The sequence below is a fragment of the Myzus persicae genome, unplaced genomic scaffold (assembly GCF_001856785.1).
Source record: "Myzus persicae strain clone G006 unplaced genomic scaffold, MPER_G0061.0, whole genome shotgun sequence".
In the NCBI taxonomy this organism is placed as follows: domain Eukaryota; kingdom Metazoa; phylum Arthropoda; class Insecta; order Hemiptera; family Aphididae; genus Myzus; species Myzus persicae.
The window spans coordinates 435,772-442,976 of record NW_019100803.1 but is presented as its reverse complement, the minus strand read 5'-3'; positions in this window follow the sequence as shown (position 1 = coordinate 442,976).

Genomic DNA, 7,205 nt, shown 5'->3' with positions numbered 1-7,205 from the left:
AATTGCGTAAATATTCCCGTTTCCCTTAATTTTTTGTTTGTTTTTCCTGCCGTTTCTGAAAACTATTGGGAATTTTAACCTCCAGAATGCACCGATTAGATTCACTTTCCTACCAGAAAAGTTGCTATTAAAGAAAATCGAATCATTTTTTCTGCTTGAAACCGCGATGACAGACATAAAAAAATAAAAAAAACACCATTATAAAATCGAAACATTCATCGGTCAGCTCAAAATTTAAAATATCTATTTCCGCTTAAATCATTATTTTAACGTATTGTTAACTGTTTAATATATTATTTGGGCTTTTTGAGATTTAAGCTTGTTATCCTCAGTGTTAATCCTTATTCAGTCCTCATTCGTAATGTATAGTATTGTATACAAATATATTTTTAATTATAAATTATTATTGCTATGTACCCTTGCCTATACAGAAAGGTTTTACTCCACAATGATAGTTACTAATCGAGAAATTTACAATTGTTCCAAGTAATACTATTATACATATCAATGACATCACAATTGAGTTCTACAACAAATCAGAGACCATGTTGCAATAAAAATAACTTTTCAATGGGTACAATATTATTATTATATAATCCAGACAATACATCTACACTTTGTCAACTATTTGATTAAATATTACTATTAATGTAATAACTATTTGATCATACATTTATACTAACAATATGCGTACTTTGAATGTGGAATTGATGTATTACTTTGTCTAATAATGTGATTTTGTGGAATGGAATATTGTATTAAACTATTAACTAGTAAGTTATTCGCGAGCCTACCTACCTGCAGGACCATTACGTTCAATACGCTTTATATTTTATACATACATCATACTCCATAGAACATAAATACCAAATAGTGATTATATAATACTATACAGAGAGATTTTTCAAGTTATATACAATCACGCTAATCCATATTTATACTTAAATTATGTATGAATTTGTCGTTAAATTCATTTGGTATTATAACTTGTATCAATAGGTACGTATTTAAAAAATAAAAAAGATTCATACAACTATTTACTAATTCTAATAGCAGTTTCGTGAAAGTTATAATCATGTATAACTACGAACAATATAATGCAGGCTACATCCGTACAGGTACGAGATACCTACTTCCGTCAGTACTCCTTCAAATCTCGCATTTAGCAGCAGTTATACCTACCCCAAAATAGAGTAGCAAATAATTCCGACGAGGTTTGGAAAATGACCCTTTGTGCTAATAGAAATATATATATTTAAAGAACTAGTTGTAACGGTGTCATTAATTGCAAATTAAATTAAAATTTAATCAAATTATAGTTTGTAGCAGCGTGAAACGATGAAATCTGAGCCTTGAACATCGTCTCGTTGTATTACTGTGTACCAGGTACACTGTAACTACTAGTACACTGTCATAGACGTTATTCAAGTTCAAATTGCACGTTACTTAACTGATTAAATAATAGAGTCAACACATGAGTCATAGGATTTTTATGTTAGCAGTGTTCGGATTTGTAAAATAATAGTAGATGTTTGCAGGACTCGTTACTTAAGTTACAAAAAAGAAAAGTCTTCCCATTATAACCTATGCTTAGGCTTTATTAACTAATAAAGTAATAACCAAAAAGGGAAAATATATACTATAATATGATTATCGAGTAGAAAATCGATACTCACAACTACTTGCGTCTGAAATTATGATCATTAGGAAGTTAAGTCATGTAGTTATGCATAGCCACATAAAGGTAATTTCCATGCCAGCACTTCTTTTTCTTAAACCTATACGAGTATAATTTACCTAAATATTTAATTATAATTTGTATATTCTAATACTATAAATTGACAAATATACACACAAATAATCATATAAATATAATTACCTACTGTTATACTATAATACAATAATCATGAGACTGGTATGTTTGGAAAAATTCGTACGTCAATTATTCTTAGTAAATACATAATAGTTACAAAAATCTATTTAGTTACTTTGGAATACAGGCTAAAATGTAATAACGTTTAACAATTTTTAATATTAATTTCATTCTAAGTTTAATAGGTAATTATTTTCAATTAATAATGGTCATAATAGTTTTAATTAAAGTATCATAAAAATAAATATATTTCTATATTGAAATTTGACAGAAATAGTTAAGTCCATTAGTCATTACATACAATATAATAATCGACTTTTTGTACACAATCGATGTCAATAATAGGTATTTTATTATGGTATGGCCTTATGGGTGGTTAGCCAATTTCGACGCAAGTTGGCTATTGAATACAACTTGACGGGCATCAACTTGCTTGATAATTCACTTGTTAATATCACCTGTTATACTTCCTAAACTTATGATACCACCAATACCACAATATCAGGTTTTCAAATCGAATAAAATATTAATTCGAATTCATTCTAGAACTGAGGAATAATATTTTTTTTATAAAAACCTTATGGACGTATTTTCAATAAAAATGGATTTATAGCTACTTAAAATGTTAGATACATTTATCTACGTTTCGTTGTAAAGTTTTAGTAGAATCAATGAAAACAATAGGTAGGTATTAAATTAAAATAGGATATTACTAAATTAAGCTGACAAAGATGATGATTTTTAGATAATTTAAACTTTAAAGCGGTTAGTAGAAAACAAAATCAAAGAGAATGTTTTTGAAAAATGTATGAATTTAAGAAAAACATGCTAGAAATGATTAAAGAATAAATGTTTGTTTTTTGAAAAAAAATTTTCTTATTTAAATTTGTATTAAATAATACATTTTGCAGAAACTATAAGAATCACTTTTATACTTTATTGTGCATTGTGAAATGATAACAATGACTGCAATTACACTTCAAATTTAATACTTTTTGTGCGTCATCAGAATGTTATATTTTTATAAAGTACATTTCATCAAATAATATCAACATTTTTACTATTATTATTAATCTTCGGAGACACACCAAAACAAAATATTTTTTTATGGTAATTAATACATTATGTATAATTTATTTGTATAATAGCCAGTTAAATTAATTTTTAAATTAAAATTCATTCTTATATAGGAGGGGTTTTATACCTAAAAATATTAGTCACAGGGAAAAATTCTCAGCCATTGTAGTATTTTTGGATTTTGATAAATATTTGTTTTTCTGAAAAACGAAGACTGCAGTCTACAGGTTACATTGAACTCTGCTATTTTATTTCATTTAAAATAATGGTATAAAATAGTTTGTAAAAAAACTTGAAATTGTCTTATTAAGTTTGTGATAGAAATATTAAAAAACGAAATTCAAAGTGGCCTGGAGAATATTACTCCTTATAAGAAAAACAAATTAGAAAATTTGGTCGATTTTCCAGGATATGACCAATATTTATTTCCCCAGAGCGTATTTTTGTGGACAAAATTACATTGGCACTGCAGTTGCCTTAATAGTTAATACTTTTTGATACTATATAATAGTACATTAAGTATTTAGGAAGATGTACTTGTAAGTGAATATACCCTTATGTATAAAAGTGCGTTTTCGGATTATCTTATGAAGTTTGATATGATACAGGTATTAATATTTTTGTAAGAACCCACCAAGTACGTATGTATACCTTTAGAAACAGCCAAAGCTTATATATTTTTAATTACTTTTACGGCCTTGTAATTTATAACGTTTCAAACATTAACGATAAATTAATATGTTTTATATAGATGTGATGGAGTTGTCGATTTAGAGGTCACATGTTTAGCCAGATACGAATTTAGAGCACGGTTTATTTTTATTAAAATTGCATAATAATTATTATTAAAATTTTATTATGGACCTTGTTTATTTCTAGTCATTAGAAGCTAAATAGTACTACATATAAACCAACTATAATAGAATATTGAATTTTTTTAATTAATTTTTTAATCATTGTTTATTGAAATTTGGTAAATAACTGCTTGTTTTTCTTATTGTTAAATAAGTTTGTTTTATATAATAATTATGTAAATAGTACAAAGCAAATTTTTGTCGTTATAAATTGACATGTTTTAAAAGATGGGTGCTGAAAAACCTAGCTATAGGCCCCGAAAATTCTTAATGTGCATCTTATTCAACTATAGTTGTCAAGAACGTCACTGGATCCATATGTGTAACTAGGGTGGGCTTGAGGGGTTAAACCCCTCTAACTTATTAGAGCTCCCCTTTATTTTAGCTCACTGTCCTAATTTCTATACTCCCACCAACGATATTATAGCTACATTTAAAAATTTTAGTTTAAAATATCGTTTTATAATTTATTTAAATTATATAATATAATATGTATTAATCATATGTAGCCCCCTTACTCTCAGTGGTTTTCAAATTTTTATTATACACAGCACACCGTACACTTTAAAAAATTTTCACAGCACCTTGACCTTTTTTTTTGATGAAAAATTCAATGAAATCGGTAATTTATGGAAAAACCGCGGCACACTTAGTGGATACTCGCGGCACACCAGTGTGAAAACCACTGCTCTAAGGTCTAATTACGCATAAGACTGGGGTCCTAATGATACATTATAATATAATACAAACCTAAAAGTTAAAAGTTAAAACCACTCGAGCGTTTTGTGTAATGCCCTTAGTTGTCACTCCTCTGGTTCTTAATTTAATACACAATTAATCGTAAACGATTTGTTCAAGACCGAAAGTTATGCGGTTCACAAATTTATATAATAAGAACGAAATGCTGACCGTTGGTAACCGCATCACTTGAGAATGTCTGGACCGATTTGGCTCATTTTTTTTTATTTGATGTTCGTTAAAGTCTGAAAGAAGTTATTACTGAAAACAAATTGGTAAATTTGCCCTCCAGAACATAGGACAATTTGAGAAAAACTGAAAGTTCTTTTTTTCCAAGGGATTTTTCCATGCATTTTTTTTTATTTGTGAATGGTTGCCATTACTGACATCTTACATATTATAACATAATATTGTTATAACGATTGGATATAATAATGATCTCTTATAATTTTGATATTGGCAAGGCATTTTATTTTTTACACACGTGGTAATCTGTGTATAATATAATCGAACGTGTTCTGACTGACTGATCGAGACGTATAGAGCCTAAACTCTGATAGCCAGTGACTTGAAATGTTCATGGCATCTTAGTACTACCATGTAAGGGTGCACTACGCTTTTCTAAGATTTGCATTTTAAAGAGACGATAGCACCAAGGTTTTGAGATTCACAAATGTCGAAGGAAATAAAAAAATGTTTAAATTGTTACCGGTGTAATAGTAGAATATGGTATAAATTAGTATTTTGTTGAACATATATGGTTGGCGTTGGTTACTAGTGTTACTACACAAAATAAAATAGTTATTATGGTTATGAATAGAGTATAACCAAGTATAACAAAAAATTGACTACAGCTTAACGCTTGAACCAATATGGTTACCAGTTGTAACCATAGTTACCAATCCCTCGCACGACACGACACACGACGTTGCTGCGAATGCGCCTAAAGATGACCAACCACATTTTCCATCGGTCAATATTGATTGGATAGCAGTGATCGACGACCTTTTCTCTGCGTTTACTATGTCGTCCGATTCTCAAAGATTTTTCTATAATATGATTTATCAACAGAAAATATAATATATTATTATTTAAAGTGTGCTTACAATCAACGACGCAAAAACGGTTTGTTTTTGCGTCGCAGTTTGCGATTGCGTTAAGTGTTGTGTAGTGCGACGACATTCCGGTGAAACGAGTCTCATTGTATACATTCATCGTATAATTGTGACTTGCGAGGCTCCTTCACTTCCGGTCCGACAAAACGCGTCGCGGTTGTTTCCCGAAGATTGCCGCCGAGGGTGGTATAATATACGCATGTGGTAAAATTTAGCGTTGTTCGTTTTAAATTTTAACAATTTTCGACCTTGAATAATATTTATTTATTTTTCTTTGAAAGTACCTGACCTATGTTCACAAAAAGTTAACCCATATTATAAATGGGTATTCATGAAATGTTAGATATTTTAAATGTCGAAAAAATTATAACACCACGGGTTATTGCAAGGAAATAAAATGTCTCGTGAAAAGATTAGAGATGTCTAACCATTTAGCATAACTCAGCACATAAATTAAATAAGTTAATATTTAATATAATTTTTTTTTCATTTACTTCCAAGTTCGTTACGTCCAGCGTGCTGCTGATAAATAAAGGTTGCTATGCGACACTGTAGCTCAGTATGTAATGTGTATAAAGGTTAACATAATTAATAAAATTAATGAGTTTCACCATCCAAAACTGTAGTATAAACAAGTGCCCAACTAGCCATTTAAAAGCTATTATTTGGAGTAATTACCAGATCAAAAACCAGCATCCCTAGATCTCGTCTATGATGACGATTGCGTATGCAATTGTCGACTGTAGTTTAAAATATATGTTAATGGTTTGTTATACTTTAAAAAACGCTATATTTTACACAATAAACTACCAATCATTATTTTACAGAATTGAATGAAAATATTATTTAAAAGAGATTGTTGAATAGTGGAAGTCTTTATTCTTATAGATTAGATTGGTTAGTATTTGTCCAGCCACCGATAACGCTTGTATAGTTACACCTGACTAAAATGAAAATAATATATACCAATCTATAAAGTTATATCATAATTATTATTTAAACATTTACGAAAACAAAACATGTTTATTTTTTCAGAACGAATATGTTTTAAAATTATTGGGAATTGTAATATCTTTATTATAAATTTAGATACATTTAAATTCATATATTCATGGGCCCTGGTGCTCCTCAAACATATCTACTCAACAGTCAATAGATACACGTTTTACAGTAGGTACCATCAAATAAATACGGGTCTCGAACTTTGAAGTACCGAATATAGAATAATACGAGTATGTTATTGATCATTTTGTCCTGAATTCACGATGGCCACAAGATCAGTGTCTATATTTTTAATTTGCCTTTTCATCTGAATATTGTTAGTAAAAACCTCTGAATTCCCAAAAATATACACTATAAACGTTTGCTTTTTCATTAACAAAATCATGAAAATAATTTTCTATACAGTAGAAAGACACCATTTAGTATTACTTATAAAACGATAAAACGTGCACATTATTTAGTTAGAATAGTCAACAACAATATAATATTGTATAATTGTATGGGTAGGCCGTGCGAACGAGGAACTAACGAAACGGTCTTTGTACG